This window comes from Thamnophis sirtalis, unplaced genomic scaffold, assembly GCF_051295495.1.
Source record: "Thamnophis sirtalis isolate CommonGarterSnake01/CBP01778 unplaced genomic scaffold, rThaSir2_p1.2 scaffold_6, whole genome shotgun sequence".
Taxonomy (NCBI): domain Eukaryota; kingdom Metazoa; phylum Chordata; class Lepidosauria; order Squamata; family Natricidae; genus Thamnophis; species Thamnophis sirtalis.
Genome location: NW_028261386.1, coordinates 104,748,957 through 104,762,669, shown reverse-complemented (window position 1 = coordinate 104,762,669; position 13,713 = coordinate 104,748,957). Strand labels below are relative to the sequence as shown.

Below are 13,713 nucleotides of genomic sequence, written 5' to 3'. Positions count from 1 at the left end.
GGCAGAGTGTGTTGGGCGCCAAACCTTTGTCAAGTCCGTCCTGTAGAAAGTCCAGAATGATAGGAATTGACGCAAAGGGAGCCTAGGTCCCAGGAGAAGCACACCAACTAACAAAGACCCTCCAAGTAGCATCGTAGATCCAAATCGTAGAAGGACGACGGGACGCCTGGATAGTAGAAATCACCTTGGTGGAAAGGTTGTCCCTGTTCAGGAGATCCCTCTCAAGTGCCAGACGGCTAGCTGCAGCCACTGGGACTCCGGATGTTGAAGGGCCCCCTGACTGAGAGAGATGTCCTGTGGCGGAATCCGCCATGGATCTTCAACGGAAAGGCTCACCAGGTCGGCAAGCCAGGTTCCCCTGGGCCAGAAGGGAGCCACCAACAGGATCTCCACCCTCTCCGCCAAGATCTTCCAGGTGACTCGGGGGAGCAGCGGTAATGGTGGGAAGGCGTAGAGTAGGACACGGGGCCAAGGGCAATGGAGGGCTTTGACCCCTTTGGCCCCAATTCTTGCTGCTCTAAGAGAAAGGTCAAGCCAAATTGCCAGCCAGGCCGGACAAAAAAGGCAACATGAGGCTCCTGCTGAGTCAGGCTGCAGGCAGCTGCAGCACACAGTATTTAACATCGAAACCGCAAGTGGCTCGAAAATGGCATCCGGAGCTTCCCGGTGCTTTAAAAGCTTGCCACCAAGTTTAAATAGGAGCCCTGAGGAGCCGCATCACACGCCGGCCACCAAGAGGCACGGACGACGGCAACAAAGCCTCAGCTGGGATTCCCCCTCTCAGCGGGGATCGCAGCAGCGCTGGCGCCGGCTATCTGAACCACGTCCCCCCGATAGCTGCCTGAGTTCCCCGCGATGCCTGTGTGTGAAGCAGGACGCCAGGGAAACAAGGAGATCCAGAAATTAAAGCACTTACATTAGTCAAATCTCACCAAGCCTGCTCACAATTTAACGAAAACTACTCACAATTAGCTCAAGAGAATCCAAGCAAAAACTTCCAGAATGAAGAAAAACTCTAAGCACATCCACTGGGCTAGCTGAATTGAAAAAATCTGAGGATAATCAGCACCAGAGGCGTGGCTTAAAGTTTCAATTCAGTTCTGGGCAGTTTGGCTGTATTTAACCCTTGCTTGGACTCTCCTGAGCAGCGCCCTGGAAAAATAAAACATTTTCCCATAGGAAGGATTCTAATAATTCAAAACGTTATCTCAAATCTATCTGGATCCTTAATACACTTATAACTTTCTAAATCAATATCCTAATCTCCCCTTTGCTGTTTATTAAAAAAAAGAGTGAGTTGGTTCTTAAACCTATCTTTAAAACTTCTTTTGCTAAGTATTATGAATCCTCACCAGAAGTCTGTGTATCACTTGTAGTCTTGACAGATACTTGTAAAAGCTGAAAATGAGGTTTCTTATGTGGAAGCATCAAAATACATTTTTGTACTGGCAGAGAAGTCTTTTTCAGATATTGAAAGTACTAATCAGGGATGTGGAAAAGCTTTGGAACAGGACAAAGCAAAGCAACATGGATATTAGTTGTTCTAACTTCAAAAACAATTCTAAAGAGCTGCTGCATTTGAGGTTTCACTAAAATACTCTCCCTCTTCAAGAATCTACATCCTTGTATAGTGAGTTATGAAGTTTATAGTATATATGGAATCATGGCATATGCACAAGATTACAGCCTAAATTTTAAGATAATTGAATAAGTATGTTGATTAAACTACACAGAGAATAAACACTATTGTTAGAAGATGAGGAAGGTAGTTATATTATGGCTGCATAGTTCTTCACAAAATACATTCAGCAGCAATCACTGATTTGTGACTGTATATGGCACCATTTTACATCCATAAAACACAGATGTTTGAGGTTTCATGCTTAATTTATCATATAAATGGCTGTCCTCTTAGAATATTATAAACTCAGTGCTATACTTAGGTTTGTTGCATATTACAGCAAGATAAGAGCCATTTTGATTCCATGCAACACAATAACTGAAGCGTCAGTTAAAGAGTTATTTGGAAGTATTAAAATTACACTGTACATTTTTGTTAACTAAAGATATTCAGCGTATCTTGCAAACACCGTTTATATTAAAGTGGACAAATATTCTTATCAAATATTGTATTCTAAAATTTAGTATCTGGAAAAAGATATTGTGTTTAACAATGAAGTTAATGATTACAAATTTATATATGTATAAAGCAGGGCATTTTATCTTCAGAGCTTTTTGGAAAGAGAGGAACCTGAAGTAGACATTCCCTGGGAAGGGATTTCAGAAAGTAGGCTGTCAGTGACAATGCTTGACACCAGGCCTTCTTCCCTTGTACGTATTTTACATGATCTCATATGGATCTCTCAATAGGATATTTGGACAATGACCAGATTTTGGGGGGGTAAAGCAGTTCCTGATGTATCCTGGTGCCATACTATAGTTACTTTGACTACCAGAATTCTATTCTTCAACAATTCTATGCTGTTTCTTAAATTTAGAAATGGGTTGGGTTGAATTGGGTTGGGTTGGGAAAGGGGAAAGGAAAATTACCAGGGACTCTCCTGTTGGTTTAAAGGTAATGTAGGATTTAACTTTTAAAAACTGTACTTGGTACATGAAAGATATCTGATCTATCTATGAAGTTCTCAAGAAAAAGAACTGGAATCAGTCACAAATTCATCACTGTGGTTTTAGAATTGAGGAAAAGTCCAGAAAAATCTTACCATATTTTTGGAGTATAAGACGCACCGGAGTATAAGATGCACCAAGGTTTTGAAGAGGCAATTTTTTTAAAAAAAGTTTTTTTGCACTCTGCAAACCTCCCAAAAATGGCCCGTTTTTCATGAAAAGGGGATCGGGTATTTTTTCAAAAAAAGGGCATGAATAGCCCTTAGGAGGCTTTTAGATTGTTCTGGGGGGGGGGGCAAAAATGAGCAAAAACAGCTCATTTTTTGAAAAAACGGCCCATTTTTGTAAAAAAAAAAGGGGGGGGGCATTAGAAAACTTATAGAGTGCTCCTGTGGGGTCAACATTGAGCAAAAAATGACACATTTTTGCTCATTTATGCCCCACCCCCACCCCCAGGAGCTCTCTGAAAGCCTGCTACAAGCTATGCATGGCCGTTTTGGTAAAAGGGGCAGGGTTTCAGGAGGCAAAAAAATGCTACATTCAGTGTATAAGACGCACCCAGATTTTCAGCCTGTATTTTGAGGGCAAAGGGTGCGTCTTATACTCTGAAAAATACGGTAACTTATAGAATACATGTCTGAAAAGGGTTTTCTGCCATCTTTAATGTTCAAACTACTGGATTAAGATATGTTATTCTCCAAACATTTTTAAATGATTTTATTGCAGTAACCAATAATACCCTTTTCCATCATTGATGTTTTTATTATGTTTTGCTCATTTGTTTCTTGCCCTATTTTAACAAATAGATTTTTTATTTCAAAATAGTTGCTTTTAAAATGATTTAAGACTATTTTTTCGAAAACAGGATAAACTGATTTTATAAAAACAGAACAATCAGGAGCATCACGGTCCTTGAAATCAGAAGCCAAAAGTGCACATTCATTGTGTGTAGAAGATATATGAGCCAGTAAAAACGTTATATTTTCTGTATGTGTAACACACGTGGGGTAATCAGTTCAGGTAGACTGGATATAAATCAGGCATTGTTTGGTTTGCTCTTGACTTGCTTCATTACACAGAATATTGGCAAGGACCTTGATTTGGAAGGGCAAAACAGTATTGGCATCATCAAGGGGGAAAATGTCCACCTCACTGACTGTTCACACAGCAGAAAAGGAAATCATTTGAGCTTGACATTTAATCAGAATAATAAAGATTTATTCCATCCTATGCCCACACACTAAAAATCCACCAACAGATTAATGACTACCAGGACAGAATCAGCAAAATGGTTATTTCAATCGTTACTTTTCCTCTCCAAAAGTGGAATCATGCATCCATCTACAGCTGTTTGTGCAATCAAAATCATGGTTTAATACAAGCATATTTAAGCGCTTAGATATACCCACATCTATGCACAAGATAAATAGATCTGTATGAAACTGGGTCTACTGTGCATTTGGAAATTCCAACAATAGAATCATTAAACTAAAGCAGGGATGTCAAATTCGCAGGCCAGATGCATCATGCACTGGCCACACCCACCCCTGGTTTAGTGAAAGGGGGAAAAGTCATGATATATCATGTGATGACAACATGATGCCACAAGTTTGACACCACTAAACTAAAGCAACATCTAACCCTGTATATCAGATCCAAAAAAGCAGATAGGCAAAGCATGTCCATAGAATTGTTTTCTCCCCACTTTTGTCAGCAGCTTCTTATTCCTATCAGGAAGGCCTTCTTTGTGAAGAATGTTCCTGGAAGTGAAATCTGCCATTTTGATGAAGAGAGAAAAAGGAAAACTTGGATTACCATGTGCAGTTATTTGAAGCTTGAATACAATATATCAGTGGTGGGATTCAAATTATTTTACTACTGGTTCTGTGGGCGTGGCATGGCTTGGGGGGCGTGGCTTGGTAGGCGTGGCAGGGGAAGGCTATCGTAAAATCTCCATTCCCTCCCATTCCAGGGGAAGATTCCTCAAAATCCCTCCTGATCAGCTGGGAGGAAGACAATAGATGGGGGCGGAGCCAGTCAGAGGTTGTATTTACCAGTTCTCCGAACTACTCAAAATTTTCGCTCCTGGTTCTCCATAACTGGTCAGAACCTGCTGAATACCACCTCTGCAATATATGCATGTCACACGAGCGAGATGATTGTGTTACTGGTGTTCTAGCTCACATGCAAGTTCCCCACTTTACTTGAAACGATTGCCTGTTCACAATATGGTTTAAGGGGAGGGAGGTTGATTGTGATGGAGATTGTGCACTGCTTCCCATAGCCTGAATCCTATTTGGAAATATGTTACTTGAAAAGAGCTTGGATGTTATCCCATTCCTGATAAAAAAATATTTTAAGGAAAGTAGCTTTGGTTTATCATATAGATATATTGCTTGATCAATACTCTACCCTGTGAAAACACTGTTCCAATTTTCTTTCTTAAACTACAAATTGGTATAGATTTCTATAGAACTGGACTTTGCCAGAGAAATGGAAAAATGAAAATATGACAGAGTTGTAATTACTGAGAACACAGAAACAGCATTTGGACACTGCAGTGTATTAATATTATTTCTGGATCTCCAAACGTTTGAGGATACTTTTGGTGGCCTAGCTGACACAATAGAATAAGTATTAGAATTTTGAAATATGCCAATTATTTCTGGATTAGAATAACAAAGTAAACAGCATTATCTGTTTTTCCATTATTCAAATTCAGTTCAATGAACACTATTTTGAAGTTAGTTACTTTATTTTCAAAAAAGTAAATATGAAAAAGTACTAATTTTCCAATGATGGGTTTCTCTCTAACATACTTACTTTTCCCTATATAGTTAGAAGTAAATGTTTCCAGTTATTCCATTGCAGTATTATTCCAGACAACATTCCTCAGGTGTTTTTTTAACTGCAAACATTTATTTATACCAGAAGTTTAACTATAAATACTGAAACAAACAATTTTTCAGATACAGTAATTGGCATCGTACATGACCTTTAAGAATTTCCAATGACTAGCATGCAAATTAGAGCATAAACTCATTGAAATTAAACAGATCCCATTGATTTCAGTAGAGGAATCCTATATTTAGAATTCCGGTTAAAATTAACAGGAGTGAAGTTTTTAATTTTGGCTGGATAGTATCTTTATATTTTTACTCTCTTCAAAATATAATAAGGCCAAAATATACCTTTGTGTAAGCCAGTGGTTCCCAAACTTGGCAACTTAAAGACTTGTGGACTTCAACTCCCAGAGTTGAAGTCCACAAGTCTTAACCAGCTCTGCTGGCTGGAGAATTCTGGGAGTTGAAGTCCACAAGTCTTAAAGTTGCCAAGTTTGGGAACCACTGGTGTAAGCATTCCCATCTTAGCATTCATACCTTATCTTCACTTAGCTTCTACAGCATTGTTTTTAATCATTCTTTTTTCTGTGTTGCATTATCAGTAAAAGTATAAACATTTAGTATAAAACCACAAATTGGTTAGATCCTCTCCTCAGGAGTCCAAGGCAACCTACAGAGCATTCTTCCCTACTGATTCTACAAGACAAGACGGTCCACGTTTTTTGATCATGTTTTAGTGAAAGACATTAAAAGCTGTTTTATATAAAAGGGATTTTTCCTCTTCTTTCCTCCTTTTGTGACTTACTGCTAAAGGAAAATGGTTTTTACCCATCCCTTGTATTTTCTTTTTAAAAAATCCCTCTTGTATAAGTAATTTATAATAAAGGCAGAATTTACAGCCCAGTATTTTGAAGATGGGGAAGCTGCTATAACTATGCTAATAACTATGTAGAAAATTACTATGAATGTAAGAGCTTCCAGATGTCTTTTTTAAAATATTAGGTAATTCATGAAGGCAAAATATAATACTAAATCCTGAGTCCAAGGATAGAATCCAAATACATCCAAGGGTCCATTCTGGAGGGAGGACAACAAATAAAGTTTGTTGGTTTGTATATTTCCTGGTAACATTTTAGTCACAATGGGAAGCAGGAGGCAGAATACAGTGAATGCTAAAAGGCTCTTTTTAGGTTTTTGGTTTGCTTTTTCCTTCTGTGACATATTTTTACTTCCATACTGAAAGGGGGAAAAAATCCTATATTTTCAGAACTTTTCAGGCGTGCAGTCCCACTAATCATGTCTGAAATATTTATTTCCTGGTTAAGCTGCTGTGTTATATACATGTATTATAAAAATAGTTCCTTCTTCATGGAGATCCGTTGGGACTATAAATATCTTTAGTGACCTATTTTCATGCCAAACAATTATTCTATGAAATTTAAAAGGAAAATGGGTAGCTGAAATAAAGCCTAGGACCCACCAATAAAGGTTTCCCTAAGACAGTGTACATTGATGCAAATATTAACACAAGCACATAGAAGAGATGTATGAAAACATAACGCCACATATATGACTTTATTAACAGTTCATTTTAGTGGATGGATAAGAGAGAGACTGCAAGAGTAAATATTTGCATCTATGAACAAAAGGACGATAAAATAATAAAAAGTGTTTTCCAAAAGGTTAGTTTAATGTAATTATTAATTGAAGCATACTGCCTGAAAGGGTGAGCAGTTTTAACTTCTATAATCAAATTTGAATTAAATTCATTGCATATCATATTATGCCTAGAAATAGTGTTAATCCTAATGAAGCTTATTGGTATGTAAGCCTCAAGGGTGTCTTGTCAAACAATTCCACCTGTATGTATACTTGCATGATGTGACTCAGGCTCCTGCAGCAATATATTGCTTTCTATTGAGGCATAAAGAAGATTCATATTCATAGCTTTATAAATAATATTTGTTTCCACTGTTACTTCTTTGATGGAAAATTCAACAGGCAAAAACTTTGAAAGCTGCCTAGCATCTGCATCGCCTGAAAAAAAATAGTAGATATATCTTATTACAAAAGCCCATTTGTCCCACTGATAATTAAAAGTCCATCTTTGGAGCAGTTAAGGAAATTACAGTCACTTCATTCTCATGACTGTACCAGTGGAAATGTGAATTGACTCATTTCTAATGAGTTGAATGATAAGGATTTAAGGGACACTTCAGGAAAAAATGTTTTGGCACTAGATATCTTGAAATGTTCTATTTTTTTTAACTCTAAAACATGCCTGAATGTAACAAGATATACACACATAAAAGCATGCACTATTTGCTCTGCTGACAAAAATAATTCTCCAGGCTAGTACTCCCTAACTGGTATTAACTTGCAACTATATTAAAGGTAGTTAAGTGCACCCATAAATTTGCAAATTCAATGGAACATGGTGTACCACATATCTGAAAGATATCCAGTCAGGAAATTTTTACCACCCATCCTCCTTATGGAATACAAATTATTTATTTTTACTATTATAATAGCAAATATGTTTTTTCTGGAACTAACTCTTCAAAAAACCATATACACTCACTCAATAAATACTACTTCAACTGGGCAAGACAATGGCTCATAGTTCAAAATTACTTCTGTTCTGCAATTTTCGCTGCAATCTGAAAGCCAGAATCCCCTTGTGTCCAGTTTCCTGAACTGCTATTCTAACAAAAGAAACTGCTACATTATCAGCACTTCAAAAAGAGCTTTTGAAGGCACAAATGAAATGTTATGAATTTGAGAAGCAGCTCTTTAAATAACTTCCCAACAGCACTAATATCCCAGCTGCAACTATCAAATTCTTCCATTAAACGATATAATGGCATTCAGCCCTGTCAAAATTGTCTCACACAGCCAATGCTTGTATAAGCATTCTATATGCAGCATTTCCTCTAATGTAGGACAGAAAAGTGAGGTGAAATTGTTTCTGGCTGTAGCTACCCCGCCCCCTGCCCTGCCTCACCTCATCCTGCGCGATGAGCCTCCTGCTCACTGCTCCACCCACTGGAGACCCCCGGAAGCACATTACAATTATTATAAATTATTAAATTATTTTTAAAATCTCAATGGTTATTTTATAAAAACAATTAAAAATCAATGGACACAATGCAGGTAAATTCATGGAAGCATACATTGCTTGTGCTGTGGTATATCTACCTACATTCACCTACGTGAAAAAACAATGGCTATGTTCCCATATCTTCAATCAAATATTGTACGCAAGAGTTAGTATGTTAGTGAACAGCTAAGGCTAGTCAAGATCTAGATGGTCTTGCTAAAATTACCACTTCCAGAGAACTGATTCACTGGTGTGTGTGTGTGTGTGTGTGTGTGTGTGTGTGTGTGTGTGTGTGTGTGTGTGTGTGTCAGATTTGTAGCATGAAAATAACAATCATTGAGAGAGAATCAAACCCTCTTCCCACCACTTAAATCTAATGACACAAATTTGAGCTGAGATTTACTTCTGATAGGAATCAGTTTTCTTGGCAACAGGACAGTAGTAGTTATTACTCTTCTGAAGCTTGGGTGTTGGTATCTTTTTTAGTTTCCCAATCTAGGCTACAAAGTTACTTGGTGCTGAGAGGTAGTCCTCAACTTATGATCACAACTGTGACAAGTTCCATTGCTAAGCAATGCAGTAATTAAGTCATTTTGTGACCACTCTGATTTTAGGAGTCTTTTTGCTGTGGGTGATTAAATGACTCATGCAGTTATTAAATGAATCTGGCTTTCCCCATTGACTTTGTCTGAAACCAGCTGGGAAAGTTACAAATAGTGATTACCTGAGCCACCTTTTGAGGTTTACTTCATAAAGGTGTGTGTAGAATGATATAAGAAGCGTCTTGGCACTGTGCTACAAACCAACCCCTTTGTACATGTGCTGTAATATCATATGAACAAACAAAAGGGGTAGAATCATCAGCACATCACTACACAGTTGATTTCATCATTCTAATGAAAACAGCCAGTTCTTGGGGACGCCCATTCTAATAACACTCTTTTTCTTTTACCCAGACTTACTCTTATTCTTTGAGCCCAGATAACAGGGGGGGGGGGATTCAGGAAAGGGGTTGAGAAATCAGTGGGGCCACCTGAAGTTGCACCTCTATTATGGTGTCATTTTTGTTTTTAAATTTTTGTGTGCATGTACTATAACAGAGGTTAAAAGGCCTTAGCCATTTTCCTCTTGGAATTCAGTGTGAGCAATGAACATATTTAAGTGTAATAAGTGGCAGCTCTTTACATTTGTTCAGGTAATACATATAGTAGATATAACTATGGGCAAATTAAAATATACTAAAAAGCTAGGGAATTTCATAAATTAGGTATTGTCTTCTGCAATCGCAGAATACAACCAGTTGCTAACACAAGGATAATAGGACCATTTATAAAATAACTTTATTAAATAGTAAGCAATTAAAACTATTCTTTTATGAATTGTCAGTCTCCCAAAGTCAATATGTTGAAATAGGCAGTCTTATGATTCAAATGAAATTAATTCCACTAAGTTTATTCTAGAGTTACATGTATTATTATACCTCATTAGTAGACTATACCTTTTAAAAAATCAGCACAAGTGTTCAACAATTGTATAATTCTTAGAATGGTATCATGTGATAAGTTTATTTTAAAGAACAGCTCACTGTAACCTAGTTACGTAGGTAGCATAAAACAAGGATGTACAATTGAAAACAAGAAAACCGCAGACTTCTAACCAGATGTTTTAAACTCTGTTTATGTCAGATTAAACTGAAGTTTCCAGAACTTCCAACCAGCAACATTGAGAATTCTGGGAACTTCCATGTAGGAGGTGCCCAGAAAGAAGAAGTTATCTCCCAAACCCGTTTCCCTTTTTGGAGGAATCAGAGCCATCACAGTACTAAAGGTGGGTTGAGAGAATAAAAGAGAAGGTGTGTGCATCCTTTATTTCACCTTTATGATATGCATTATAGATTGCAGTCTTACACACTTAAATCCATTAAACTTAACAGGATTTGTTTCTGAGTCAGCATGAATAGGACTATGCTTTTGGCATCATCCTATCTCAGAATGAATTGAATCACTTGCATGAATCACTCCCTTATTTTTAAATTTAAAAAAAATGTATTTTTTACAGATAGAGAATTAAATCAAACTCAACTACACCATAATTTTTTTTTAAAGATATTGGTTTAAATGTCCTTTAAGACTGTAGGCACCAAAAATGCCTGCACCCATGGTAGAGATTTAGAATCCTTCACTTAAATGTTTAAGGAAAGTGACTGAGAATAGGGGGGGGGGTCTCCTTTGGAAAGAGAACTGCAAAGCTAGGGAGGAGAGAGAAGAATCAAAAAGGAAGAGCAAATGAGATCCCCTTTCAAACTTCAGTGCCCTTTGGCATTTTATTGATATCTTCTCTTAAAGCTCCTCTCTCTTTGTCGCTCTTATACAAATCTTGCTAAAATTTATTTGAAGAGGAGCTGTTTTACTATTTCTTCCACTCCCCCTTTTTGCAGTTAACTTACAGCCCAGGCATGGATCACTATGACTCCTCCCATCCTTAAATTATACTCGGTTTGTGTAAGTTAGAGAGGTTGAGAGATCTCATTTAATTTCGAGGATTCTTGCAAACGACCCCAAAGGAAAAAAGAAAAAAGAAAGTCAGCATAAGAGTGTGAAAAACCCAGCTGAACAGGAAACTCTTCAATTATTAAAAGATTACATCATCGCAGTTATTACCGTTCTTTTCCACATTCACACGCTACAGAACATTATCTATTTAATGTTCTCAAACCTTCAAGGCATCTCCACCAGGGATTATCCTGTCTTTCTTCTATTATGGGCCAAAGGAACAAGTTCCACTCCAAGAACGCCACCACCACACCGAACCAGCAAGCCTTCATTTCACAAAGCCTCAGCACTGCAGAGCCCATAAGCATGATCCCGTTTTTGAACATTTTGTCATATGGCACCATCAGTCCTAATCAGCAGGTCACAAGAGCCGGTCTCACAAATTCGCCAGCATGTCACACTAACCCAACACTATCCGGCGCGATAGTCCAAATTACCCCTTCCTTCATGCCAACACATCATCGGACAAATGTAGTAAAAGGAGAAAACTTCTGATCTCAAAAGTCTTCCTCTCGTGGATTTCCGCCCCCCAAAATAGCACAAGTACTGACTCTTAACCCAACAATAATATGAATGACATCCCATAACCATTAGCGCTTTCCTAAAGGGCTTGGACTACACCCCTTTGTAACTCTTAGCCACGGCGGCCTTAGCCAAGCTCTGGGGGGCTAATTTTCATATATGTTTCAGAGAATACGTGTACAACGTACGGTATTAAGTACATTTATATCTAAGAAACCCCGACTCTTTTAGAATTTAGGGGATCCTCTCAGCTCCCCACCCGGCCACGTTCAACGACACAAATTAACCCTTCCCGCACCGCGAACGCAAGCGAATTTTCTTCGCAGTGGTGGGTAAGGCTTCCCTCGCCACTCGTTCTTTGGGCCCATCCCCACCCCACTCCCCATTACCCACGCACTCATCCACGTTTCGATTACCGCCGCCCACCTTTCCAATTCTTCCGCGGGGGGGGGGGAATTTTAGGTTCCTACGTAGCCCCGCGGGGGGGGGGTTGCAGGAGGGAGCCCCGAAGGAACGAAGACAATTACGCTCAGAGGCACTTCAGATAAAGAAGTGCGCACAAAGCAGGGCGAAGGGAAAGCAACCCATGGCGGGTACACAAAAGCCGGCGCACGCTTCCTTCCCTTTTCCCTAAGGCGGGGCGGCGTGTGTGTGTGTATGTGTGTGTAAAGGGGGTGGTGGTCGCTGTTCCGGGTCTTACCTGAAACGCAGCAGGACTTGGTCTGCAGAGCCCCTTTCTCACCAACGCCCCCTCCCCTTCGTTTTCCTCCACTCTCTCGCTCTCGCTCTGCAGGATCCTAAGGGCGGAGGCAGCAGGAGTCCCTCGTGAAAGGCTCTCCAGGTCCCTTCGCTCGCTCACTTCCAGCCAGCTCCGGAGCTCCGCTATTAACGAAAGTAAGGACCGAAAGACGGCGGAGGGGGCTGGGTGGGGAGAAGGAAACGGGTGGGCGTCAAAACAGCGAGGGATGCCGAGACGAAGAAGGCGGCCGCAGCTTTGTTCGGCGCGTGGGCAGCCTCGCGGTGCTCGTCCGGGGAAGACGGGTTCGGGCTCCCGTTTCCTCCCTTTTTTTTCTCCCCCCAAATGCAAGTCTTAAGGAAAAGCCGCTTCAGTCAGTCTCCTCCCCTCCTTCCACTATCGCCGCCGTCGCTGCTGCCGCCGCCCCCCAGGCTCCTGACAGATGGCGCAACCGCAGCATCGCAGCTCTGGCGCTGCTCCTCTCTAGCTCGGCGCGGTTGGGAGCCTGGACTCCGTTACCCTGCCTTGCCTTGCCTCCTCACCCCTGCGTCAGTTCCCAAAGCGGGGAAAAGCGGCTCCGAGACAGACATCCCTAACCGGCCTATGGCGAAGCGACTTCGGGGGCGGATGGAAGCGCTTCCGTCCTTATTGGCAGGCGGCCCCGTACGGGAAGGCGGGCATGTTAAAACAAGGGGGGGGGTCGTTTGCGAGTCACTATCAGCTGCAACAGCGGCGGCGGCGGTTTCCACGCGGTGGGCTGGGCTGCGCCTTTAGTATCTCTCGCCGTGTAAAAGAGCCCTTTGAGGCGCCCCATTCAACGGAAATGGAACTATTGCGGAGAATAGTCTTCTCTTTCTTGATCGGCGTGCGGATTGCAAGATTGCAATGAATCATATCGTTTGGAAAGATTCCGTGTACGATCCTCCCCAGCCTTCCTCTTTCGCATCCTATCGCGCGTAAAGTACAATGACTACCGGCATTTCTAAGAAGGCAGCCTCTGTCATCTACGTTCACACGCTTCGTTGGGTTGAAGTCGGATGCCGCTTGGATTAGGTGGTTCTGCAAGCACTGTGGATCCGGTCGCGAGCAGTGCGGATGATCGTTGTAACAATTAAGTAGTGACCCTTACGCAACTCTCCTAAAGGGGATGAGCGGTTTGTCAGAAAGCCGGAAAGTGAAAATTATCTTGGTGGACTAAAGTTTACGTTTGTGGTCACAAAAGTGAGAGCTTAATGGACCACAAATGTGAGATTGCTCCCTGCCATATTTGTAAATGCCCTTTACCTTTCCTTCTTACCTTCATTTCGTCTGTCATTTGGGCGTTACTCCAAA

The 13,713-nt window shown here is 40.5% G+C and overlaps 1 protein-coding gene across 9 annotated transcripts in view; it reads right to left on the bottom strand.

Moving 5' to 3' along the window:
- FYN (FYN proto-oncogene, Src family tyrosine kinase) overlaps window positions 1–13,014 on the bottom strand; it is a 126,667-nt gene extending 113,653 nt beyond the window's left edge. For 4 of the 9 annotated variants that reach the window (XM_087718628.1, XM_087718627.1, XM_087718636.1 and 1 more), the window contains exon 1: window positions 12,346–13,010. The gene's annotated coding sequence lies outside the window, so the exon portion shown is untranslated. Of the gene's footprint in view, window positions 1–12,345 lie in introns of all 9 variants that reach the window. The other 5 variants (XM_087718634.1, XM_087718633.1, XM_087718635.1 and 2 more) reach the window with 3 other exon arrangements.
- Between the last annotated feature and the right edge of the window lie 699 nt (window positions 13,015–13,713).